Consider the following 13031-nt stretch of genomic DNA (forward strand, 5'->3'; position numbering starts at 1 on the left):
ACACAGGAAAGAAGGTCATGTGATTTCAGAGGCAGGGATTGCAATCAGGCATTTCAAAGCCAAGAAATGCCAAGGATTGCCTGCAACTACGAGAACCTGGAAGAGTCAAGGAAAGATTCTTTTCCCCAGGGGCAGCACGGCCCTGACAATGCCTTGATTTTAGACTTCTAGCTCCCAGAACTGTGAGAGAATGATTTTCAGTTTGTGGTAATTTGTTATGGCAGCCCTAGGCAATGGATATGGAGGCTTCACAAGAGTGTAGCATAGAAGCCAATTGACTTCCACATCATTGATGCTACATCTTTTTATACCCATGACCACTTGGGCAGAACTCTGTCCTCTGCCAGTTTCTATAAGAAATCCCATCACACTTAGCACACTGTAATTTTTTGGTACACTTTTGTAAACTTTTGAGAGGTCATTAGAAGGGAATCACATTATGTGACACAACCACATTCTGTCATTTTGACCCTTTCCCTCTTTTTTCTTATTCTCTCACCCTTTCACTTAAAAAAAAAGTAAGTTCTTTTATTTTATGGATAGTGGTTAATGGAATGCCTTTGGTACATGAATCTGTTCTTGCTTATTAAAGCATTTCTTTCTAATAAATACTGGCTCAACCCATGAAGGATTCTGGTGAATAACACTTCTCTGTACCATTACAACCATGCCCTTTCCTCATGTGAGGGAGAATAAAATGGGCTCAGAAGGGTGAGGTGGCTTGCTGATCATGGTTCACTCATGTGCTGGGGTTCCTCTATCTTTTGTGATAGCCCATTGGAGCAATCCATTCCTCCTCCATTTTCTTTCATCCTAAAGAGCTTCTAAGGCCAGCTCAGGCCTCCTATTCTCTACTGGCCCTTTCTTGACATCTCCAGGCATCTTTTACCTCCCTAGATTTCCAGGGATCTCATTGTAGCATTTGACCACACAGTGTCATGTCTCTGAACAGCTTCATGTATTACAATTTTATTTTCCAACTCTGGATTCTAGGTAATGTATGTAGGGAACATGGCTTTTAAGTGGAAAAGGATTTAAGCAGGGGGTGAAGAAATTGGATCTACAATGGACTGCTGTGTGACTGTAGGAAAACCTTTTAGCCTCTCTGTTTCTTGGATTCCTCATCTATATGCAGATGCTTTAATCATTAGAAAGTATTATTTTGCTATGCCTCATCTAGTCCATTACTTAATGGACATGGTTGAGTTGACCTGATTAAAGCTTCTTTATCTTTATCTCTACACTGTGGACACACTAAAAGATAAAAACCCTTTATGAAAGAAATTTTTGATAGAAAAAATAGCTGAAGTGAAGGCTCAGAAATGGGTACAGGGAAATACAGGTCTGTCATTATCTCAGATCATAAGTCTAAAGGAGAAAGACTGCAGGAGACAAAAAAAGGGTTTGTCCTGACAACAAACCCTTGGCATGTGCTCGGCTGGATCCTGTGCTCTTAAACCAGAGCCAACCTGTCGTCATTCACATCAGTAACATTGCTCAAGAACAGTGCTCACTATATGGGGTAGCCATCAGGGCACACAGTAAGGGGTGAATCATCTGTGCAGAATTCAAAACAATTACAAAACTGACCCAAAGCTGGCCTTATCGTTACAAATTGCTAGCAATTCTAAACAATGTCAGTAACAAAATACTCTGAAAAAACCTTATGATCTGAGTTTTAACAGTTGTTGAGATTACTGTCGAAGTTCAATAATAATTAAATTTAGCATATTGTTATTACTATCCTTTAATAAATGATATTCTACATCAAAGTTAATTTAAATAATTCCTAGGTATATAGTTGGCCCTGACACATGTGGATACTATGTGTTCATCACAGGGGAATGTTCCTTTGGTTCAGAATTGTTCCAGCTTGCTGTGAGTGTTGAAGGTGTGAGAGTCCCTATGGTATGACATATTCCTGAGTTTAAATAGATTAGAGGGATAGCTGGGGGGCTCAGCGGTTAAGCATCTGCCTTTGGAGCTCCCGCATGGAGCCTTCTTCTCCCTCTGCCTGTGTCTCTGCCTCTCTCTGTGTGTGTCTCTCATAAATAAATAAATAAATAAATAAATAAATAAATAAATAAATAATCTTTTTAAAAAAGCCCAGTAGATCAGAAATAAACTATAATGTCAGGGTGCCAGGTGGCTTGGTTGCGCATCTGACTCTTGACTTTAGCTCAGGTCGCAATCTCTGGGTTGTGGAATAGGGCCCCCCAATGGGTTCTGCATTCAGCACAGAGTCTATTTGTTCCTCTCCCTCTTGCTCTGTTCCTCCCCCTGCTCATGCTTGTGTTCTTTCTCACTCTCTTTCTCTAAAATCAATCCGTCAATCAATTTCTTTTCTTCTTTTTGATTTCTTTTCTTTTAAAAAAGAAATAAAAGATAGTGTAGTGATTGTCAAGATGTGGAAAGAGAACTTGTGTTCAGTTCTATCATTCCATGTGACATTTTGGGGTTTTTATTGATATTTACAACTTAAAACAGTAAAGCTAAGTGCAAAAGGCAAGTATAGATTTTTGTTGATAAAGACAAATTTAGCTCTGCATGAAATATTTCACTGAATCTGAATATGTGTTTAAAATTAAAATATATCATTTTAAAATGAATTGTTTTAAAATTGTTTAAAAATCAAGAAAACAAAGTTATATAAGTGGCACTATTTAATAACTCCTAAATTGTATGTTTTCAAGACATTTATTTTATTTTATTATTATTATTTTTTAATAGTCTCTACATCCAATGTGGGGCTTGAACTCATGACCCTGAAATCAAGAGTCAAGTGCTATTCTGACTGAGCCAACCAGACACCCCAGACATTTTAATTTTATTAAAATTTACAAATTAGCTACTGGACAATGATTTTCATAAAATACTATGAAATATGAAACTATAGCTAATGGATTGAAATTCAAACTATTAGGTATATTTAAAAGCCATTAGGTAAATAGTTGTGCTTTTTTTTGGTATATGTTTTAATTGAAAAATTTTAATTTTTCCCTAGCAAAATTAAATTATGCAAAATTACATTTATTATATTAAAAAATCATCCGTAGTTCTTTTCTGGATGTTATCTTTATTTGTTTCATATCATGGTTACCGTGAAAATATGTCTGGGGTAGGATTTACAAAATGACCCAATCTAGACGTCCAATCATTCTTACTTGGTGTGCCATGATCATATCAGATGGTGAAACTGGTCTTGTGGGCCAAGTTGACAAGCAAGTGAAGAAAGGTCTAAGTTCAGGAATCTATACCACCACCACCTATTAGTGAAATCTGAAGTTGCTTGATTTTTCTCATCTATAATAATGGAGAGTTGGAGGACATGACTTTCAAGTTGTTTCCCAGCTCTGAAATTTTGTGATGTAGATTGATAATTGTACTCATTCCCTGCGCCCCTACAGTATTGGAGTACTTTCCAACTCAACATTCACTTTACAAAATTTTTGCCATTGCTTTTCAGATTCACCTACTACTTAGACAGTAGGTGAGCCGTATCAGTTGTTTCTTGGTCTTGTTATATTCCATTCTAAATCTAATCTCATTTTCAGCATAAAAGTTATCTGCAAATGTCATTGTTTACTCAGACCTTTGTGGGAAAATCTTTGAATGTATCAATTTGTCTACATTTTACCTACCATAAACTGCATCCAAGCTACACTTCTGTTTTTGATCGTTCTTATCAGTACAGTTTCTTCAAAACCTTACTGGCCCATCTCTTAGGCTGAGAGACTAGTTTTAGGCAGGCTTTGGCAAGGCTTGTGGATGGCACTTGATTTGCTGCCTGGTCCTGGGTGTTGCTGATACTTCCTGGGACAGCCAAGGAAAGTGCTCATAACACACATATGTCACCTGAGAGTGCAAAGAGTTAATTCTTGCAGGACCATCTCTGACCAATGGGGAGCAGGAGTAAGTGAATAAGTGTTTCCTCCTTTCTTCTCCTTGCAGATAGTTCTGAAAAGCCTTTCATGAACTTCTCAGGAGTCTCTGCAGGATCCAGCAGAGTTCCTTGAACCCAAGGCTGATGCATCTTGTGTTGGCTTTCTCTCCTCTGTCTCCCTCCTCCTGGTCCTCACAAGCCTTTGTCCCAGTGTCTGCCTGTGCTGGGAATTGAGGCCAGGGCCCCTTAGGTGCAGTTTTGAGAGGAAGACATAAAGAAAGACTCTAGCTGTGAGGGGGCAAGTTAGGGATAAGGCTTGAGTGTTCTAAGGACCCAAGGCTTGTTCCACATTTCAATGGACTGGTCCCTCCATTTGAGCTCTCTTAAATATCTCACCACTTCTGACAAATCCAGCAGAAAGAGGTACTTGCCCCTTTCCTTCCTCTTGCAGAAACCAAATTAAAGCTGACAGGAGTGTCCTCTGTCTACAAAGACTCCCATTTGGGATGTCTGGAGGTCAAGTGTTAAAGTATTTATCATTACTCCATTTAAAGCCCATTTTCCCAAGTGACCACAGACTGGTGCTTACGAAATGAAGCTGCTCTTGATTTTAACTGCAGATGTGGATGTTGGAGAGGCTTCGGTGCATCCAGCCTGGCTGAACTTGCTTGGGTGCACCTAGCTTGCTCCTGCAGCTAACTCATGCCCTTTCTTTGAAATGCTCTATGTGGCGTTGGAGCAAATGACTTTCTGAAGCCTAGCCTAAAAGTTTTCCAAGCTGCTTTGTTGTTTTCCTGACAGACCAAAGAACCTACTGGGGCTATAATGAAAGGCAGACCGCGATCCTGTCATGTCAAGAACGCTGCAGTCGGGAAAGTCGACATGATTTCATGGCTAATGATTCACTCGCTAATATCAGTGTGGGCTGCAGTGAGGATAACCAAGTTGAGCTGTCTTAGATCAAATGATTCAATTAGGCCAGCTGTCCCTATTTGTCATGGCTCAACTCGCTTTCAAATTACCTTTCCAAAGTGCATACGTGCCTTAGCATAGAAGTTAACAGCTCAACTGTTTTACAAAAAAGGGATAGTTAGGCATGATTAGAAAAAGTCACTTTTTTTTTTTTAATCCACACAGGCTTCTCCCCTTGCCCCCAGCCCTTTCCCATAGGAGACATGGTATGTATTTACTCAGCTAACCCTGCGGTGTCCTCATCAGTTGTTGTCGGTGTGGTTTTGCCACTAAAGCCTTCTGGGGCATCTTGTGGCTAGAAATTGTTAATTCTAAAAAGGAGTCTTGGTTCAGGGATTTCTAAGTTGCTGGGGGGAAGTATTGCCAAGGGTAAGATGCTTTTTCTGACCGACTTCCAATCCCTCTATTGGCGATTGAGCAAATTCAGGGTCAGAGAAGAGTTTCTGTTATAAATCTAGATTTTTCCAGAGCTGATGGAGTTACTCAGGGATCAAAAGTAAATTGGCTTCGGGTCAACAGGGGGATAGCACAAAAGCATGATGTAACTAACTATTATTTAGAAGGTAAAAGAGGTCCAGAATCTTAGCCTTTCCTTGTGAGATATGTGGACAGTCCCACTGTCCTGGGGGAGAAATAGTCTGAATAAAGGAATGAGTAAGAGAACATTTGTTTTTTGCCTCCTGTGTGAGGGGCACCAACAGACACAGTGGGGAAATAGAACAAAAATCAGGAACTTAATTTCTACCCCAGAGGGGCTTGCAAACTAATGACTCTGAAATCTTGTAGTGTTTTGGGGATCATGACTATCAGAAGGATAAAGACAAATTGAAGTAAGTCTAGAGTGGAATAGCAGAAGCAGGCAAAGGAACAGACAGCTTAATCTCAAAGGGAAAAAATATAAAGCAGTTTAAGAAAACCAATCCTTCCAATATAATGGCAAAAAGTGGAATTTAACTGCTTAAAAACCTATCATGGAAAGGGCTGACAGGTATCAACTGACATGTAAAGGGATGACCTAGAAAAAATGAGACAAATGATGTAAGACTCTTGAAATTTCTCTGGCTTTGTGGTTTTTAAAAAACATTTTATTTGTTTATTTGAGAGAGAGAGCGTGTGTGAGAGAGAGCACACAGTGTATGAGGTGAAGGGTGGAGGGAGAAGCAGATTCCCTGCGGATCAGGGAGGCCCATGAGGCTCGACCCGGATGCTGTGATCATGGCCTGAGCTGAAGGCAGATGCTTAACCGACTGAGCCACCCGGGCGCCCCCAAATTTCTCTGCTTTTGAAATGTCCTCAAAAGGGCAGTCAGGAGTATAACTGTGGGCAGGACATTCATGGTAGGTTTGTTGAATGGATTCATCATTCTTCCTTCTTTCCATTGCATTTGAAGTCAGATTTATCTTACACACCACTCAGGATACAATTAGAAAGAATACAGTCCACTACCGTAGCCATTGTAAATGGTTTCCCCAGGCCCTTGCTTTCCATTTATTCTTGTCTGAGGGAATAGCAGGACCATTTCAGCTCTGCTTCAATACTTCATGACTTCCAGAGTCTCAGAGAAAAAAGAAAACATGTTTTCTAAAACATTCGTTTCCTTCCTTCTTTCTTCTTTTCTTTCTTTCTTCTCGTCTGCAGTTAACATGCATTTCCTAGGCAGAGAAAGAAAAAAAAGGGAGGGGGTGGGTAAGATTCTTTTGGCTTGCCATGGTTATTTTGGGTATTCTTTATGTTGACTTGATGCTTTTAATGTCAAGTTACCCCTGGAAATAAGAAATATCATATGCTGACAGCCTTAAAACCCAGGCACAGCTTGGGAAGCTTACCAAGGCTGAGCAATAGGGTTATTGGAAGTTCATCTAGAGTCCAGCCTGGCTCTGGTGTCCAGAGTTTTTGCTCTTTCGATCAGTGGCAAGAGATGTGGTTCTACTCCAGAGCTCATCATTCTGTAGGCTCAGCCTCTTTGTGCCTGCTCCTTTTGCTGCAGCTTCACTAGGATCCTGCTCTGTTTCTCCCCATGGCTTGATTTCAATCTTCCCCAAGGAGCCTGAATCAGTCCAGCCCATTGTCCCCACTGGCAGAGCTGTCATAATAAATAATCTGCAGAGCTGCTGGGCTTGTAAGAGATGGAACCAGAAGCTGAGTGGCCCTGGTTTTGTCAGCTTTATTCAGAGGGGGGCAGGGTCACGTGGCACCAGCAGAGCAAGTTATGGAGCAGAAACTCTGGAAGAAAGGCTCTGGGGGAGAGCTACAGTGAAATCAGGTCCCCCCTGCCCCAGCCCCAATTTGGTATGTTGAGAGTGTAATTCCCAGTATCTCAGAACATGACTGTTTCTGGAGATAGGACCTTGAACAAGATAATTAAGTTAAAATAAGGTCATTACATCAGGCCCTAATGGGTATCTTTATAAGAAGATGAAATTTGGACAGAGGCAATCACAGAGGAAAGGCCACAAACAGACCCAGGCAGAAGAGGCCATCTACAAGCCAAGGAGAGGCTTCAGAAAGGCCCACTCTGCTGACACCATAAATTCAAACATTTAGTCTCCAGAATTTTTTTTTCAGAATTTTTTTAAAACAATTTTATTTATTTGTTCATGAGAGACTCAGAGAGAAGAGAGAAGGCAGAGACACAGGCAGAGGGAGAAGCAGGCTCCAGGCAGGGATCCCGATGCGGAACTTGATCCTGGGACTCCAGGATCACTCCCTGAGCCAAAGGCAGATGTTCAACCACTGAGCCACCCAGGGATCCCAAGTCTCCAGAATTTTGTGAAAATAAAGTTCTGGGCATTTCAGCTCCCTGGTCTGTGGCGCTTTTCTATGGCAGCCATAGTTAACCTCTACAGGCTAGCCAGCAATTTGAGGTGAAATGATGTTATGAAAAGAGCTTAAAATGGAATGTTTGGGGCTTCTTGTTACTCTCCCACTGGGGAACTGCAGGACATCTCTGTGTGTGTTGAGTCCTCAGTTTCCCCATCTGTAAAACAAGGAGGTTGGGATTAGGTGAGCTGATGCCTGCGATGTGCTGCTATAGCTCATTCAGGGGTAGGAATGCAGGGGCTCTGCGTAGCACAGGCTTTTGGGCCATTCACTCATTGCTGACCTGCCGTCCTGTGGCGGCCCACAGTTTCCTTTCCACAGCAACTTTCCTACTTATGTCTCTGTTTTCCTAAAACTAGGGGAATACCTGCCTGGAGACATAATTAGCCTAATTCCCCCACTGGCAGGAGGGGGACTGCAGGCAGGTGATGCTGTGCCTGTGTGACATACCGAATTCTAAAATAACATTCGGCCATGGGCTCCCGGCATCTCAAACAGGACAGAACTGGATGACCTCTGCTCTTCTTCCTCCTCCCCTGTCCTCTTTCCCATTCTCACATAGCCTGGAGGTTCGGTTTCCAGGGTCCAGCCTTGTGCCTCCTGACCTGACAACAGCTAAGAGCCTGCTTTGCCTGGTTAAGGAGGGCTACCTGACCTCATTGCTGGGGCTGGGATTCCTGGGGCTGTACTCACCCCCAGGGAGCCTCAGATGATCTTCTTCTTCTTCTTCCTTCTTCCTTCTTCCTTCTTTCTTCTTTCTTTTCTTCTTTCTTCTTCTTCTCTAATGACTAGGACAGGTAAAAATGCCAAGGTGGAGGAACTGATTACTTAGGGGCTGGAAGCTGAAAGACAGAGATTTTTATTCTTACCCTGGGATTTTTCCCATAGTTCCCTGGCACCCGAGGTCCTAGCTTTGAGGGCTGGACCCCATGCCTTCCACTTATAGGCATCACTGGATTGTCACTGTTGCTGCTGCTTTGCGGAGAGAAGCAGAAAGCATGTTCCCTTACTCTGTCCTAAGTGAGGGCATTATGGGCTGAATTGTACCTTCCCCCCATTCATATATGAATGTTCTGGCCTCCAATACCTCCAATTGTGGCCTTACTTGGAAATAGGATTATTGCCAATGTGATCAGTTAAAATGAGGTCATTACTGGAGTAGGATGGGCCCCTGATCCACTATGACTGGTGTCCTTAGAAAAAGAATGCCATGTGAAGAGAAAGATATGTGTACAGACAGAAAATCATGTGGAGACAAAGGAGAGCATCAACTACAAGGAATGCCAAAGATTGCAGGCAAACACTAGAAGTGAGGGCAGAGACATGGATTCTCTCTCACAGGCCATGGATGGCAGGGTTGGACCAACCCTGCCATCATCTCAATTTTGGATTTCTAGACTCCAGAACTGTGGGACAAGACATTTCTGTTGCTGAAGCCACCAAGTGTGTGATAGTTTATCATGGCCACCCTAGAAAACTAATGTGGAAGGAGTCCTTGGGACGTATACTCTTCCCAGAACTTATGGTAGTCTTGTTTTATATCTTTATGTTACAGTCTTTATGTCCCAGCCCTAAAAATAGGTCTCCTTGAAGAGAGAGCACATAGTGCACCATTAAGCTAATTGGCACTAAAAATGTGGTCCAGTCTCTGCTCCATAGCTGTCCTCCCCGAGCCATCTCCTGTGTATCATGCTTTCCTGGTGACTCCTGCTGCTCTCTGAAAACCCAGGACATCCTATGCATTTTGCGCAGAGAATGTGTGGTAATGGTGTAAGTTGTATCATCCTGTTTCTTGACTTTCAGAGTTCAGCAGAGGTCTCCATTCCTCGAGAAAGCCTTTCTGACTCCCTGTCCACAGTGCTTCTCCCTTATGGAAACATGCTTTTCCTCTCGCAGCACTTACATTACCCTTTAATGGCTCTTACTCATCTATCCTAGGTTTTTTTTTTTTTTTTAGATTTTATTTTTTCATGAGAGACACAGAGAAAGAGAGAGGTAGAGACACAGGCAGAGGGAGAAGCAGGATCCATGCAGGGAGCCTGATGTGGGACTTGATCCAGTGACCCTGGGATCACTCCCCTGAATCAAAGGCAGACACTGAACCACTGAGACACCCAGGCATTGCTCCTCCTAGGTTTTTTTATTTGCTTTGTTTTATTGTTGCCTTTTTAAAAGATTTTATTTATTTATTCATGAGAGACACAGAGAGAGAGAGAGGCAGAGACACAGGCAGAGGGAGAAGCAGCCTCTCTGCGGGGAACCCGATATGGGACTCGATCTCAGGACTGTAGGATCACAATCTGAGCTGATGGCAGACATTCAACCACTAAGCCACCCAGGTGTCTCTCTCTCTGGGCTTTTGAGTCCAGGGACTGTGTTCTAATCACTTTTGTGTCTCCAAAGCTGAATAGAATATCTGACAGCTAACCTGTTCTTAATTAGAATGAGTATTTGTTGAATGAAGGTATGAATGAATAGATAGGTTATGTTCAGTTCTGAACCCAAAAGCTGCACCAATGCTAGGAGAGGATGCAGCTCATTAAGTAAGGCTGCTTTCTGGTGTCTGAAGAACTCAAAACAGCTTTGATTCAAAATGTTGGCAAAATAGACTGCCTCCACTATTTTGACTTTTTCAGAAATGAATTGATGAGGTAATACATTTTGAAGCAATGCCACAGAAATATACCATGTTGTTCTTTTGAAACTGAAGTATGACAGTGAGGTGGTGCTTCTAGCTTATGTCCTTGTCATAAGCAAAAGAGGATTTACCTACTGGCTTCCACCTATAACTGCAGACCCAAGGAGTGGCCTTCTTCTTTGGAGTTTAGTTTCCGTTCCTCCATAGGTAGAGGAAGAGAATTGGCACATTGAAAGGTGTAATCTGCTGTAAGGAAGCAGCCAGCCAGGCCATCCTTGGCTATTGTAACACTCCTCCGCTATTTATGAATATTTGCTAAAATGATCTAAGTGCTTGATTGTAAAGCTCAAGTGTAGAGTCTCTGGGGTTCCGGAGTACCTAAGCTACAACCCACACTTGTGGAGATGCCCAGCTGAAAAAAATGACCTGAATTTTCTGGGTGCAAGCATTTAATTTATGCAGCTCTGCAAAGTTAATTTCAATCACGCAGTGAACATGTGGCACGATGTATTCCAGGCTAGTACTGGCTTTTGCTCATGCAGTCTTGCATTGCTAACGTATTTGTTTCTTACCCTTGCATATTTAATTGCATGTATAAATATAACTACACTTTAAAAAATCTCTCCCAAGGCAAGAAGGGCAATTTGGGGGGCTTATGCCCCCATTTCACCCTCCTGCATCTATGGAGTCTCCACTAATTGATAATAACATCCCTTCTGCCCTGTTCCAGTGTGATTTCAGAGTTGTCTACAAAACACTTGAGGCAGCCATTCTCAAAAGTAAGAGATCAAAGGTCGGGTATGTGGAATTATTTTACTTGATTAAATCAAATCAATAAAATAAAACAAATAAATCAAATCCAATAAAGAAATAAGAGAAATGAATAAAAGAAGGTAAATAAATGAAATAGCTTTGTTTGCAACTCATTATTTAAAATAGGTTTCCAGACTTTTCCTGTAGAGGACGAATAGTTTTGGTTTCACAGGCCATACACGGTCTCTCTGTTGCATGTTTTAACTTGATCCTGTTTACTTTTTTTGTTCTGTTTTTTTTTTATTATTTTAAAAAATTATTTAGAACTATAAAAACTGTTCTTAGCTCCCGAACCATACAAAAATGAACTGCAGGCTGTATTTGGCATAGTTTGCTGGCCTCTAATATAAAACATTGTGCTTTTACAGTAGGTAAAGATGGATCATAGTGTTTACCATTGAAATCTTTTGTAGATATAACTCTAAGAAGAGCCTAGGGCACCTATTTCATGTGCAGGATTATATAAAGTTATGAAAGTCTAACATGCATAATTCATGTCATGTTGGATACTGAAAATATAATGCTTGTGTAAATAGGGCATGAATCATATGTTCTTATTGAGTTACATAGCTTGCAGCATAGGAGGGACATAATCATCCCCAAATATGTCTGCTTAGATGTAACTTACAATCTTTCTTTTTTCTGAACCTGTTGAATAGGTGGAATTTACAAGTCCAGGCAGGGGTTTGAGCGTAGACATCTGTGAATATCTGATTGGCATCAAAACTCATCTCACAGTGGGTGGAAGTATAACTAGTGGAGACTAATGTTCTAGAAAAACCTATCAGCCCTCAATATGGGATCTGACTGAGGTTTGAGGCTTCAGGAAGTTCCATTTGTCTCAGACACATGTAAATGACTGCGCCCTTCACACATCTACCTGTTTTTATCTCCTAGTCAACAGGAAACTTCAGAGACTCACTGTACATGGCTGTGGTGTCTGTGTCTCATGTGATAGCAAGTTCCTTTGTTTTCTGAAGGAGACTTTGGTTCTCCTCTTTTAAATTTGTAGAAACTGGTGATTCTAAACTCAGTGCTGCATTTCTGTGCATTTCTTTTTTTGCCCCTAAAATCAAGCTACTCTCATAGATACGTATGACCAAGATGAGGACCAAGAGATGAATAAAAATATATTGGTGAAAAAAAGTGCAAACAGAATTGTGTTGATCTGGATGGTTCTAGAAACAAGAATAAACTCCTTCTGGAGCATAATACCATCAAACTAGGGCCATTACTTAGAATAATTTTCAGGAATGCAAAATTGGCAACTTGCCCCACGTTGTCAACTTGTGAATCTTACAAACATATTGGATTATTATTGTCTGTCTTCACTGAAGCATATGCCTTGTTAGGTGTGGATAGTCTAAGAAGGTATGTGAAACCTGTCTGGGCTCATGTGTGTGGTATTAGGGACTCACAGAATAAATCCACTGAATTTTAAATAAATCCAATTTATCCTTCCATTTCTGTTGCATTTCACTTTTTGTTTCCTACTACTCTGTTGGTGTCAGAAGTTCTTGGCACATAGTAAATCCTCAATCATTATTATAGACTCTATGAGAAGGGTTCAAGTCCTGACTCCACTCTGTATGGAGTAAACTGTGATCTAAATTTTTTTGAGGCTTAAATTTTTTATCTATAAAGTACAGCAAATAATAATAGCTAATTTATAGGGCGGTTGTTCTGATTAAATGAGACACTATATTTGATAGAAAGTTCCTTATACAATGTAGGGAGTTATATAAATGTTAATTAATTTAATTTAAACATATATTGGCAATATTTCTCCCCTCTGGCTTCTTGCCCGGCAACTGTTCCAGGCCCCAGAGATCTGTGCTGGCTGTTTCCATAAGACATCGGTGCAGATGAAGCATGTGGTGGCGGCTGAGTTCTCCACTTCCATCT

This window comes from Canis lupus, chromosome 28 (genome assembly GCF_048164855.1).
Source record: "Canis lupus baileyi chromosome 28, mCanLup2.hap1, whole genome shotgun sequence".
Classification (NCBI taxonomy): domain Eukaryota; kingdom Metazoa; phylum Chordata; class Mammalia; order Carnivora; family Canidae; genus Canis; species Canis lupus.